General features: G+C 39.4%; 1 protein-coding gene across 1 annotated transcript in view; it reads left to right on the top strand.

The window, feature by feature from the left end:
• Nucleotides 1-15,403, top strand: part of palld (palladin, cytoskeletal associated protein) — a 43,337-nt gene that overhangs the window by 3,698 nt on the left and 24,236 nt on the right. The window lies entirely within an intron of this gene.

Raw genomic sequence — 15,403 nt, 5'->3', positions numbered from 1 at the left:
TGGCAAGTGGTTCAGTGTAGATTTACTATTTGACAACTAGCAAATATGTTCAGTTTAAAAATGGTTCACTATTTGACAATTAGCAAAGACAGTTAAATGCCATTATTGGCCAGGGATAGTGTGGAATGTGGCTGATTTGGCGTGAGCTGTGGCCAACATCAGCTTTTGAATCAGTGCGCTTATTGTGTTTGTGTTTTTGCAGTTCTCCTGGTGTTCAGTAAATGGCTGAAAAGAGCAAATAAGTGGAAGCATTTCAATGAGCAGTTTCATTGTTTGGCATGAAGCAGAGCAATGCAGTTAAATGCAGGTTCATTATTTGGCAGAAAGCAAAATTGTACACTCAACTGCCGGGTCACTATTTTTTAAGCATTTGAGTTCATTATTTGAAAAGAAGCAACACAGAGCAGTTTACTGTGGTTTCATTGCAAGCAGTTGAATGTGGGTTCACTATTTGGCAAAAAAACAAGTACTGTAACACTTAAATGTGAATCACGTAAAATCAATGCTTTTCTGACTTATTTATTTAAACTATTCGATTTTTCAGGTGTAACTCTTTTTTTACTGGACTTCAATCACAATTCAGTGACATGAGAATGTGCTCGCAGACGTTTTTCGGCCCGCCCGCCAAGCGAGCATGCCGGTATCAGTGATACAGTCCAGACTAAACGTTGCGCCGTCCAACAGCGATAAGGCCGAGCCAGAAAGTGTTCGTGTCCACGGACTCGCTCGCTCGCTCGCTCGCTCGCTCGCTCGCTCGCTATTTCTATCAACGGTACAGTATCGTTGGTACCGGATCCAGTTAAGAAATGCACACGTGTAATTTATGTTTTGGATTTGGTTCCATTTTTGAGGACACTCACACTCGCATACAGACGTATGAACCAACGACTCGTCAAACACACACACACCCCCCCACCCCAGTTATTCACAGCACGCTAAAAATAGACTGCACTCTTGTTTCCAGACATGTCAGCCCACCCCAACACACACACAGATGTGTGTTTTGCCTTGTGAAGATATTTATACTTGTCAGAAGTGTGACCAACATGAAAACCAGGGATGACCCCGGGTGAAAAACAAGCAATTGTGATCACTATTTTACCTTTTAATTCTAGTTATTTACATCTAGATCAGATCCCAAAACTTGAAAATAGTTTTTTTTTAGTTTTAACTCATTTTTCCTTAAAGTGAGAAGAAAAAAACAACTCATGATCCAATGCATACCACATCATGATGTCCATCAGCTATCTCTCTATCTGCAAAAGAACAGCTTGTGACTCAAAGCATATCACATCATACAGTATGTCCGATATCCATCTATATATGGAAAGGTACATTTCATGATCCAAAGTATACCACATCATATGTCCAACTGATATCTATGGATATAAAACTGTCATAGTAGCTGCTCCAGCTCCTCCCAAGATGTTTTATTTCAAACCTAAATCTTATGTGACATCATCTAAAATAAGTTTGCTCCTATCTATCTATCTATCTATTTATCTATCTATCTATCTATCTATCTATCTATCTATCTATCTATCTATCTATCTATCTATCTATCTATCTATCTATCTATCTATCTATCTATCTATCTATCTATCTATCTATCTATCTATCTATCTATCTATCTATCTATCTATCTATCTATCTATCTATCTATCTATCTATCTATCTATCTATCTATCTATCTATCTATCTATCTGTCTGTCTGTCTATGGAAAGGAGGAGCTCATGTCAATCTATTGGAGTGCACGTCCGCATTATGACCGCTAGAGGGCAGCAAACTATAATGTGTCCGTCTGCTAGCGTGTGCAGCAATTTCCTCGAACGAACGACATCTTCAGAGTGCTTTTGTCTCACTTTTCTTCTATAAAAGCACACACTAATAATATATTTTATATTGGCAGCGGAGTGAGATCTTACTTCAATTAGTAGTATTCAGCAAATGATAGTTATTATGTTGTGGCGTGAGCGAGTGCCGTTTCTGTTACATCCAAAAGGAAGGAGTGGATGGCAGCTTTGAAAAAGTCACTGAAAGAGGCTCCTGGGCGTGGCCTTCATTTGGTCAGCCACAGTTTGTCTCCCTTTGTTACAGTCAAAATAATATCTAGCAGACCTGGATAAGCTCAATGGTAATTTGCTGTATTTTCTTGGAAGGGGGAACAACCAACCGCCATAGAGCAAAGCAGCATGCACAGTGGTTGTTCACAAGAAATAGCCCCCACAACCGCAAACCTAACAAAAGTCGAAGCGGTCATTAGTCAGAATATGAAGTCAGCCAGCGTGAGGCATACATCCTATTGTGTAAGGACATGTCCATTGCTGTTCATATGGGGAATTTTCATCTCTGCAGATTTTTTTTTCCCATTCATTGTGCAATGCAAGATGTGTGTTTTTGTAATTCCATTTTTGTAATTCACTTGGCCAAACGGGGAAGCCTGTCCTCATTCATTAAAATGGTATTTAATTCACAACCACAGGCAAACAACAACTCTGCTCGGCAACACTCGGCCATCATCAGTGTAAACTTCCTGTAAAGTCAGACCTTCAAAATAAAAGCACAACAATACAACAGCATGTTTGCACTACAGTACACTGATAGTAAAAAAATATGTCAAAACTACGTATTCAGAAATAGAGGACTTTTAAATCAATGAAGCAGACTGAAGTGACAGATTTTTACGATTAATTGGCAAAAGTCGACTATCTGTTCAACCTCTACTCTGTGTGTGGTCTACTCTGCGGTTGTTTGCTGACTGATTTAGCATATTTTGCCGAGCAGACAGAAAATCCAGTTTGCTCAATTATAGTGCACTCAGGTTGCTATTTTTCCTTCAGTCTGATGCTCTTCCGTGCCATTACGCTAAACGCAACGCAAACACAACATGGGAGGGGCGGCGAGGGGGTGACGGGGTACGTTGTCAACTTGTCATCTCCGCCTCGCCGTCCATTGACTCCCATTGAAGCGAGGATGACCTTTTGGAAGAGACGCTTCCGCGAAATGCCACCGGCGTTAGATCCCGAATGGATTCTACGCATCAGCGGCTTTAATTAAATTAGAAAAAAAGCATTTATTCACTCGGAGTGTATGGATGACTGTTTTTTTTTTGTTTTTTTTCTTCATCCGCGCATTTGCTTCCACACAGACGAGAGCCATGTGTTGTGACGAGCAGATGGCCTCAAGCAGTGAGAAGTGGAACGGAGGAATGAAGTCATAGCAGGTGACCGGCTGCTGACTCATGACGCAGCCCCTTTGTAATGCTGACTCGTTTAACGACCCCCCCCCCCCCCCAAAAAACGTCTTCACTTGAACTCCTTCTCATGTCTACAGGAGGAAACACAAAGAATTTGCCTCTTAAAAAAAAAGGAAATCAGAGCAAGCCCTGATGTCATTTGGCTTTTGACGTCCAAGTAGTGAGTGAGTGCTTCCATGCTTCGCTCGCACTCCCAATTGGAAGACAGTTCATGCCAGGGCCAGACCAATACGGATTCTTATAGGACGAGAACGGATTAATTGGCCGATTATTCAAAACAAAACAAAACAAGGCTTTATCTATTCATTGCACGATCGTGGAAAGATGTAATCGCACGACTTTTTGTCAAATATAGAATCCGCCAATATTTAGCGAGTGGATGCGAGCCTGTCACTTTGACGTATTGTTTACGTCTCACCACCGCGATAACTGATGTGCGTAAAGATAGCGGCAGTAAAAAACAAAAACTCGGATGCTCGCCCATCGCTATTTCGCGCCGACATGTTAACAGCAGTCGTGACGGTGGAATCCGTTCCGTCCTATAGACTCGAGTCGCGTCTCCCCCGAGGTCGCCTGGAGACGGGGTGCGAAGTTTCGCCCAACGAGGCGAGACTTCTCCTGCTTCTCTCTTTTGTATTCACTGTAGCTATATAATTTTCACAGTCATAACAGCCTGACGAGGTGAATCGCAAAATTAGTTTGACGCCACTGATCCATGCTAATTTCTGTTAGCCATTTTGAATTATATGTTAGCATTAAGCTAGTATACGGTTCGGTTAAAAATGTTGGTGTTTAAATATACAACCAATCACAGCACAGCTTCAGAAAACAGGTGCGCTGTGATTGGTTGTTGCCTGAGCCCTGAGCAACATCGACGTCATCTTCAGTCAACAGGAAATGGCAAAATGGCCGCCGCCCTGAGAAGGAGAAAAATGGCTGGATTTTTGCTTCATAACTCAAATTTCACAAAATGTAATATTAATCAGAATGTCATATTTAGACTAGCGAGGTCACATATAACATATAATTGTCACGAAATGTTTAAGGTTGACTTTAAAGCGTTAAAGCTCCAAAGTTAACTGCATTTGAACTTTGACAGCGATCGAATGAATCTCCAACGTTAACGGCGTCTCGCTGTGGCTGTCGCAGATGCTGACAAATTGCAACCCCCGAACCAAAAAGACATAGCTCACGCCCAGCAAACGGATGGCGGACATGAGAGTGACACGAAACGCTTTGAGGCTTAAACGTCGTAAACTTGAAAGGAGACTTTGAGCGCTAATTGTGACCGCGCGATGACAAAGCAGCACGAAAAGCAAGTCTGGGCCTATGAAGCGTCAAGCAGCCACTTGCTGGTTACAAGAAGAATGGAAGCCACATGACAGTTGACAGTTGAAGCGGCGAACTTGGCCAACGTGACGTCTTCGCTTTTGTGCCGTTGAACTCGGCTTCACTCCACATCTGCTCGCACTCACCTGTTGCGTGACTTTACGTCCATTCAGCTTACAGTAATGCGCCCTTTGATGACTTGTTTGATTTTTTTTTTTTTTTCCTGGGTGCCGGCTGCCGGGAGGACGGCGTTTGATGTGGAGCCGCGTTGCCACTTTGCCTTTTGTGTCTCGACATCTTTTATACAGCCGTAAAAAAAAAAAAAAAAAAAAAAAAAAAAAAAAATGCTGGGTCTGTGCATGTTTTATGAGCAGATGAAGATGTGTGTGAACGCTCCACATTGGCAGTCCAGAGCCGCATTAAGAACGACCTCCGCCAAGGCCAAGCTTAGCGGCTATTGTAATACAATGCAACCTCGAATGCTCAACACACATTTTGAAGCAATTTTCTTCATAATAAAAAAAAAAAATCAAGTGTTCAAATGGAAAAAGCACATTTTGTGAAATCTGTAAAATGCATTCTTTTTTTAATTGTGTTTTTACAGATTGTTTTTATTTTGGGTCACTAGGGTATAAATTAGGCAGTTAACAGGCGACTTTGGAAATAAATCAAATTTTATTGAAAAAGTCTTGCAAAGAAAGAAACGGAAAATATAAATGTGAACTTTTCTAGTATTTTGGTGCATTACTATTTCCTGCCACTTTCTTTAGCTTGTGGCAAACAAAAGTAGAAGAAGACATTTATGTAGCATGCGGCACTGGCCACAAGGATTTACGATTTAAGCACCAAAAGACGAAATAACCGACCAGGATTCTACCTTTGGCCACAATGCGACGCGGGATTTTTCTAATGTAAGCCATTTTAAGCTAAAAAGGAAATATTTTCTATATTTAGAAGCGGAAGTTTTGAATCCAACCAGAACTTGTTCTCTCCCGTCAACATGATTAGGGAACGGTTATTTTGGGTGCCAGTCCGAGCTCCACTGTTCTCGGTTTTTGTAGAATACATTTCCCCAAAACATGTGACATACTCTGGAGCAGGGGTGCTCAAGTTTGGTCCTCAAGAGCCACTATCCAGCCTGTTTTCCATGTTTCTCTCCACTAACACACCTGATTCATGATCAGGATCGTTATCAGGCTTCTGCAAAGCTTGCAGATTAGCCGATCATTAGATTCAGCTGTGCTGCAGGAGGGAAACAAGGAAAACAGGGTAGGGGCTCTCGAGTATCGAACTTGAGCACCCCTGCTCTGGAGCAACTCAGATATTCTTCTTCTTCTTCATGACTGGTGCGACTTATCCCAAAAATATCGTATTTAAAAATGAAAAATAATTGCCAGTGTTGTGGATTTAGCTCAAAATACAACCAAAATATAACATGTTAGCTAGCACGTCTCCTAAATTGAAGAATAGCAGATCACTGCTGGTCAACAAAAAAATCCAGAGTCCAAGATCGAGACCAAGACTTTTGGGGTTGACTACAAGGTAAAAAACCAAGACCCACAAAATGTGTTCTTGAGACCAGTTTTGGTCAGAGCACTAGTACGTAGCCAGTGGACACATCAACAGTGTCATCCCGCTGACACAAGAATTCCTCCGCTTGTAGTTGGATCCAAGCATGAATGTATAGCGACCGCCTGGGAATCTGGAAAACGCAACCTGAGATGTTTATAAACAAGTTGGCGAGTTCTCCAAACGATCCTCTGTAAAGAACTCCCAGCATTGGCGCGACCACAAATCGATTCCCCCGCGGTCTGTTTAGCTTGCAGGCGCTCAGTGTCAAGACGATCGATTGTTTTCTTGTAGTTCATATATATACATATATATATATATATATATATATATATATATATATATATATATATATATATATATATATAATTTAAAGGGAATGGGAAATGAGACGAGCCGCTTCGATTGGCCGGAAAACCACCTGGCTGTGTTCACTCCCACAACGGCGCAAATGCAAATTCCTAACTGCGCACGCCTACGAAAATCCCAAAAGAAAGAAAACTCATCCAGACAATTCGACTGCACTCCGGGAACCCCCCGAGTCTTATTTTTAGCACCTCAAACTACTCCACAGATACACGGCTGTGAGTGTGGCCCCTCCTAGTAACAAGTTCCACAAATAATCCCGCTGTGGGGGGTCTCCCCTGAGCGAAATAGAAGTCGCCGCACTTGTGTGTGAATGGATGTAATCCTCTACAGACAGAAAGAGAACCAGAGAGCAGCACACAAACCACCAAAACGATTTTCTATGTGCTGACTGAAGAGAGTTCACTTTTAGATGGTTTTTAGGATCACTCGATGGTCTTGTGTGTGCGCACACAGAGCAGGAGTGTGAATGCGAACGTGTTGATGTGGAGAAGCAGCACGGCCGCAGCCATCTGTCCAGTTTTTGCCAGGTGCCGCCCCGCCAAAGTGGTCTTTTTAGATGGGGCCTGATCCCGGGATCTATTTCGGTGGCGTCCTTAAGAGGACTGTCTCCTTGTGGCCTGCGGGATTTGACACATTTGCAGGACGGACGCTGGCGTGTCCTCTTGTACGTTTCGTGGTCAGTTGTATTGCTCGTACGCAGCCAGATTCCGCTGTGTTGCAATTAATGGCATTTCCTGTTCGATGGTCATCACTAACCTCAGAAGATGGTTGACAATGAGAACTATTTATATTTGTGTATTTGTATATTTATGTATATACAATATTTTCAAAATATTTGTAAGACCTGATAAGCACAAGAAAGGGGATGGATGGATTTTAATGTATGTAGTTATACATACCGTATTTTTTATTTGTCAAATATTGTACATTATTTTTAAAATATATTTTTGTTGTTCTTGAAAAATATTTTTAATTTAATTTTAGATATTGCTTTTTATTGTATTGGCTGTTTTTGCTACATTATTAGTTTTTTAATTTTCTATTTGTTTCTAATATTTGTATGTTTTTATTATATGATGGTATTTTTGTAAAAAAAAAAATTCTGTTATTTTCTGTTTTTCTATTCTTCCAATATTTTATATTAAAAATAATTTAAATGTTTTCAAAAATAAATTTTCTACCAATTGTATATTTTTAATTTTTTTATTTTAATTTTTTTATTTTTATAATAACCCCGTCCCCCCCCCCCCCCCCATCGGTTCTTCTCAATATTTTTGGTATTTTTGCAATTTATTTTGTATTTCTAAAAGTATTTATATTTTATTTTAGATGTTATTTTTAATAACTCTTTTGTCACTCACTAAATTATTAATACATTTTTCCTACCATTTTCATATTTTTATATATTTGTTCTACAGTATTTTTAATAATTTTTCCTAGCTTTTTATAAATTATTATTATTTTGGTATTTTTTTCTCCCAGGACTTTTGTATTATAAATAATTTTAATTTTGTTTTAGAGATTGTTTTATATATCTGCCCTTATTAATTTATGCAAGTGTACCTAAAGGTTTGTCCAAAGAGAAGCAAAAGAAGAAAGTGGAGTTAACAAATTGAAACTCTCATGCGATTTGCCAGCTTGTGGTGATGGCTTGAACTCTGACTTTGATTTTTGATGCATATTTTTCCCAGAACATTATCCAAAATTGGATTTATTCTCTTTGATATTGTACAAATCTTTTCCGGCAACCCTTCTTTCATCCCGTGTGGAATTTGGCGACTCGGGGTGAGGCGGATGGGGATAAGGCGGGGGTGGGGTGTGTGTGTGTGTGGGGGGGGGGGGGGGTCTCCCTTGCCCGCCCTCCTCACCCATGCAGTCAGTCCGGGCATGTGTCACTCTCAATGTGTGTTTTGTGTTTTGTGTGTGTGTGTGGTTGCGAGTCTGTGAATTTGACTTAGGGAGCAGCACTGCAGCTCAGGTATGTCACATTTCGGCAGAATACTTGATATTTTGAGTATTTAATTTCTATATTGATCATATTGGCCGCTTGAATTCTTAACAGTCATCATTGCTATTCAAGCAAATGAATGAATGAGTAACTGTACTATGGTGGCGCTTTTAGATTAAACTGGAAGGCCTGTTTCCAAGTTTAAATGCAAAGATTTGCAGGTTCACATATTGGAATGTTAGTGTTATTGGCGTGTATGTACGTGTGCGTATGCGTGCGTGCGTGCGTATTTGTGTGCGATGGGGCCTGGCAACACGAGTGTGCGCGTGTGTGTAGATCAGCTGCATATGTCTGTCACTATTTTAGTAGTGTGCGCGTTCCACGCTCACAAATGTAGGTGCACGCAGACGAACACGCACACACACACGCATGCACGCACACCCACACACAAACTATGATAATGTTTCAGATGGTTCATATTACCTTTTCAAATTGTCATTATCGTTTTGTTTGACTAACGTTTTTGTAGTTTTCATCTGATATTTGTGTGGTTTTTGGCTGATTTGGCTAATAGTATTTTTTAACATTGTATTTGTGTATTAATTTTTACCATTTTTATAATTTTTCTTGTCTAATATTTTTGTGCTTTTTTTTTTTTGGTCTGTCAAACGCTATATTTTTGTATAAAAAAAACGAACTTATTTTTTGCTTTTAGTTTGCATAATATTTTTGATTTTCAATTTTTTTACATTTTTTCATCTAATGTCTTCATATTTTCTAATAATATCGTATTTTTTCCATTATCTTAATCAAATATTTTTGTTGTCTGTATTTTTCATCCATTTCATTTTAGGATTTTTGTCCGATATGTTTAGATTAAAACAAAAAAACATAAAAATATATATATATATATAATATTTTTTTGGGGGGGTATTTTTCCCAAATAATTTAGCATCATTGTTGTATAATATTCCAGTGTTTTTTGTCCAGCATTATTATTTAAAAAATAATAATTTTAACCTTCAGTTGATATTTTTGAGATGTTTTTTATTTTTACTTTTTTTTTTTTTTTTTACAAATTGTTTTGCTTTGCTAAATTGTAAATAAGCGGTTCGGAAAATGGATCGATGGATGTTAATACATTTGACTTTGGATTCATTAATTTTGCCAGAATGCGAGCATTATTTGTTGGGTCCTTGATTTTCCCCATGGATATTGCATGAATCTTCAGGTCTTAGCAGCCAATTCCGATTTAGCGCCGCTTGATCCAATGCATACGCATCCCAGTTCGTCATTCCGCAGCTGTCCTCCAAGTCCAGAATATTCCGCCTGACCTCCGAACCCCTCGCTGCATGCGTTCCGTCTGTCATGAAACGTCTTCTTCTGTTTTACTGTGCTGCATTCCTGCATTTATCATCTCTGGCTGGCGTCCGTTTTTTCCCGCTGTGACGCACAAGTTGTGATTGTCCTTATTAGAATAATTACAGACAGTGCCGAAAAATCTGTGATACGTTACTTTCAAGTTAATGAGCCTAGCATGTTAGCTGAAGATCAGAGACGCAAATGTTGCTTTCTTTGTTGCTATTTGAGCAGATTTTTGTAGACAAATGACAGTTTTGTTGTGACAGGTTTAGTACGATGCATTTGAGTCCATCTGTTTGTGCCGTTTGATGGCAAGGATCATGGAATAAAAACGTCAGACTGCTATGTTAGCATATCACGCTAGCCGCCATTTGCTTGTCACATGTGATCAAAAACTTGCCATCTTTCTGTAAATAAAGGAGTTTAATCTGAATCAGCTGTTTGCGCCATTTGACAAAAAGGAGCGCAGAGTAACGACGCAGAAAAGTACCGGCATGTTAGCTTCTTGCGCTAGCATCTGCTTGTTACTTGTTAGTAAACAGTAACAGTGTTAAAGGTGTTTATCTTGTAGTGTTTAACCTGACATTAGTTGTTGTCACTTGAGATCAAAAGGTAGTGAAATATCGCTGGGTTAAAGTTTGTAAGGCTTCATTTTCATTAGTAGTGGATTCTCAGATAGAGCCTGCTACGTTAGCTTGTCGTGCTAGCATCTTTTTTTGGCACTTTTGACCAAATGGTAAAAGTCTTATACGCTTCTCATAAAGGAAAAAGCGCTATATAAATAAAGTACCAGGTAATCTGTAAAAGTGGAATCCAGGCAATTCCGTTGCTGCTTACTCCATCAGTTTTTCAAAGTTTCCATCATCGCCAGAAAAACAGCTGTCGGTCAGTGACGGATTGATTAGCTAGTTAGGATTAGCGGCCGGATAGCATTACATACATGAATAATCAAGTGGATAAATCAACATTTTACCTCACTTTTACTATTATTTGGAACTTTTATGTTGTATTGTGTAAACTTAGGGTTCAATATAGGGCAAGACGTACCACACAATGTGAGCCTTAATTAACAACTCAAGGTAACAAAAAGGCTCCTGGTCTGCTTGGCAACACTTGCACAAGTTGGGGCAACATTGGTGTGACATCCTGTCAAAATTCAGGCCTTCAAAATAAAAGAACGAGCAGTTTTGTGCTTGTTTAATGAGTATTATTGGGTTTAATAAGCCACTCTTTGGTCCAAGTACTGTGAAACTGTTTTTTATACTATGTGCTTTTATTTTGAAAGTTCAGACATTTGACAGAATGTGTTATGCCGACGTTTCCCGAGTGTTAACGAGCAGATAGGAAGGGTTATTGCCTTGTTAATAAAAACGTGCCTTGCCAACTTGAACCATTTAAAACCAAACGGATGTACAAAAATCGGGTTCAAAATTCAGATTGGAAAAAAAACGTTGAAAACTGATACAAATATGAGGAAAACCAAAGTCCCACTGTAGCCTACTTGAGTGTGGTGGAAAGTAGAAACCGAGTCTCTCTCTCTCACGCGCTCTCTCGCTCTCTCTCTTTGGACGTCTCTATTGTAGTTTGTAATTAAGTCTAAAGACGAGCTCTGCAGGTCCAGTTGCACTCTGCTTGAACTTGCGCGGTTAGCTGCGCTTCACAACGCTGGCGTAACAACAGACAAACACGGATAACTCTTCGTCCCAGAATTATTTTTTTTTTGCATCCTTCATTGATTATGTGAAGTGTGTTTGCTTGTGAACGTTCTCCCACGCTTCCTGTCCAGATCTCATCACCACATTCTGGCACAGGATGCTTTTTAGGTTTGCGGTGAAAGAAGAGAGCCGCTCCGGCGGATTTTCCGTTAGCGGCGGCAAAAATAAAAGCATGGTGAGTGCAGGCCAAGGTGGCTCTTTGCACGCACTCGGAAGGCCAGTGCACAAAAACGTATTTTATTTCAACCGTTTTTAGATAGTTTTGGTTTAGATGGTGGGTAAACTTTTTTTTTTTCCCTCAAGGGCCACATTTAATTTTTAAATGGACGGATCGGCAAGGTCATACCGAGACGATGTCCTAACAAAAAAGAGTTACAAAGTGCACGTTAAACCTCACAATTGTTTATTTAAAAATTATAATAATACAATTATATTATTAATAATTAATTTTAATTAAGTTAGCCAATAAAATAAATTAAATATATCTATTTTACTAAAGTATGATGATCAAATAAAAATATGCACATGGTTACGCACATATTTCTTATTGTATTACTTTAAATGTATTTAATTATAAAAAAATCAATTATTTGAAGTAAAAAAACCTGCTATTTTACTGCTAGTTATTATTTTATGTAAAAAAAATCCTCATTTATCCCTTTATCATTTATAAATAAATAATGAATGCATGAATATTTTTTTTACTAATATGTATATTTAGTTATTAAAGGGTGAATGATTGGTTAATTTATTAATTAAAAATAATTAAAAACATATTAGAGACTTTTGATGATAATGTAATTTTACTCATAAAAACTGTTAACATTTGCTAACCTTTTTTTTTTATGTGGAGGGAAAAAGCCCTTCACTTACTGTGTCTTGAACAATAACTTTCAATACCTTTAAAAAATGCTTGTGATTTTTTTTTATTTTCTTATTGTAAACAATAGAATAAAAAATATTAGTTCAATTAGTTTTTCAGCCATCAGCTGAAAATCACGTGCTCAACCATGATTTTTGATCACACGATCCAATCCGGGCCACTCCAGTTAATTACACGGCACAATTTGCCATATTTTACATCCACGTAATAACGTTTGTTTTTAATATAGCTCATCTACAAATACCCACGTGTTTGGGTTGGAAAATCCAATGTGGCCTTTGAGCACAGAAGTTTGGTTTGGAACATTACTTGTTTGTGTGCATGTTGACAGGATGTTGGATGAACAAGATGGCCTCCACGTTTGCGTGTGTGTTTCACCAATGTGGGGGAGAAAGGCCCTTCACTCACCATGTCTTGAATAATAGCTTTCAAAATGGCATTTGTGTGCACAGGAAATGGGTGGTAAGGCTACACCGGGGCCAAGAAAAGAATCTCCACCTTTACTTTCACGCACCCTCCCTTCCTCTACAAATGAGCCTCCTTTTCTTTCTTTTTTTTGATAGATGGTTTACTGCCTCACGCCATACGGAAATAAAAGCCAACATCTGTTTCTCGCAGACTTTAGTTGAGTAATTATCTGCGATGATGCCGGACCATTAAAGTTGATTAATCCGGGACGTTATTGTTGGCTGCGTTGCGGCAGTTCAGCTGTCGACGTCTAGCCCGTCGCGTTCGAAGAGTTGTCCGAGTGCACACATTTAGCTTTTTTGGCAAACTGACTTTAATTTGGATTGTTTTGCGTCTGGTTCCGTTTGTTTGAGTCCAACCTTTTATGTCGATTGCTACATTAGCTTCTTGAGCTAGCATACACTTGTCACTTGAAAAAAGTAATACAGTAGAGCAGAGGTCAACAGCATGGGTAGCCCGAGAGCCTGTTTGAAAAATAGATCACTAATGATGGGGCATTAATTGTGATTTTCTAAGAATGTTGTATAACTGATCAAAGTCTTCACATAAACTAAGGCTGTCACAAAAAAATCTTATTTTATCGATTATTCCATCGACAGGAATTTTCGTGTCCACCAACGTTTGTGGTCGACTTAGCGGAGTTAGCCGATTGGTGTCCCCTAGCCCTAATATGATGGAATATAATTTGAGCAGTGTGTATCAAAATGGCCGCCCTTCGCACTAATCAGTTGCCAAGAAGTAGCTCTCAGATGTGGAAAAATGTGGATTCTCAGCTGGAGTGAGTGCTGATCAACTTTTTGAGTTCTGTTTGCGAGTGAAGAAGACGTAGCGTTAGCTTCTCATGCTAGCATGCACTCTTCGCATGTGATCAAAAGGCAGGATGGCAATTATTTGTTTTCTAGTTTTATGTTTCAATTCATATTAATGGAGGAACCAAGGTTTTTATCGACCATTTTTCTGTGACAAAAATGCTATGATTTGGATCTCACGAAAAGGTGACTTTTTCGGCTAATAAATTGTCGAAAAATCAATTACATATCAGCAGGGTTTTCTGTATTGATTCACAAACGAAAATGGAAAAAACAAAAAAAACAAAAAGTAATGCAAATGGTTTCTGTCACTCCCGTTTTTTGCCCATTCATATGAAAACACCTCACACTTCTGCTCCCTATTGTGTTAACACGCAGCCTGACGTGTTAAAATGAGACCGTCGGCCAAGTCTAAGCACTTCCTGTCGCGATTAGACGGCGCAACACGCCCAGCCGTGTTCTGCTCCACCTGTCATCATCATTTCCACATTTTTCCTTTCTCGCCGCCTGACTAATTCACCACGGCTACTTTCTCCCCCCCACGCTGTTAGGTGTCAGTCCCGCAGTGTGAAGTGTCGTCTGACTATTTTGTTGGTCCAAACTCGAAAAGGGGGTTGGGTCAAGATATTACAAGAAATGGGCTCCAATTGAATGATTGAATAGTTAGTTAGCTTGATTGATGAAAATAATAAACAACACCTTTTTTTTTGTGTATGGCTGCTTTATAACCAAAAGTACCTACAGTAAAACAAGGTGAATGAGGGTTGCACACTGTCCCTTTAAATAACCCATACATTGATCAAAGTGATTTACACTCACGGGCGCATAAATCAACCTATAATAAGGTTGGAGGGAACGGGAGAAAGGGCGTATCTGCTTCCCGCAAATGCGCTTCCGCCTCGGGCGTTGCCGGCGTTTGCCACTTGACTCTCAGACGAGCGTGGGCAGGTGTGTGTGTGTGTGTACGTGTGTGTGTGTGTGTATGTGAAGGATGTGATTGAGTTATCAGACTGACAGGCCTCTGTCTTCGGATCCGGTGTTTGTTTTCATGTGTGTGCTGTAGTATTGGTGTGTTTAGATGTGTGACTTTATTGGGCGTGGCCCAGCGAGTGACGTGATTGGACTGGAGTCAGGTCGGCCGTGGGTGTGAGTTGTGGCGTGCAGAAAACTCATTTTGAACGTTTTCATTTTGTGTTCGGCGACTGTGGCTCGCCTTGCCCACATACTTGTGATATAAATGATGAAATCATGTGGCATGACAGTGAATGAAATTGAATGGTATTGGTGAAAAATATGGACATTTTCGTACGTGTATAAAGGGATACTTGACTCACTGCCATTTTCAACAATAAGAAGATCATATTTTCTCTATAATTAACTCATTCCCTCGCAGCCATTTTCACTGAAGCAACCCCCTTCGCTCCTGGCTGTTTTACTGGATTTTGACCGATTTTGCAAGGCCCACAGAATATTGTGTTCTATTGCTATAAAAACATGGAACCTACCAAAACAAAGATTAGAGTCTCTTCTTTCATCAGGAAAAAAAGTAAATTTTTATCTGTTTACTTTGTAGCAATTAGCATTAGAATATAGCTAAGTTTCATCATTATTCACAAATTTATTTAAAACAAAAAGAGCTTTTTGCAACATGGCCCTGGTTGATCTCTTATACTCTGCTGCCCCCTGCTGGCCGT

The sequence above is a fragment of the Leptonotus elevatus genome, chromosome 11 (assembly GCF_054856555.1).
Source record: "Leptonotus elevatus isolate MCC_2025b chromosome 11, RoL_Lele_1.0, whole genome shotgun sequence".
NCBI classification, from domain to species: Eukaryota; Metazoa; Chordata; class Actinopteri; order Syngnathiformes; family Syngnathidae; genus Leptonotus; species Leptonotus elevatus.
This window is presented reverse-complemented; position numbering and strand designations above follow the sequence as displayed.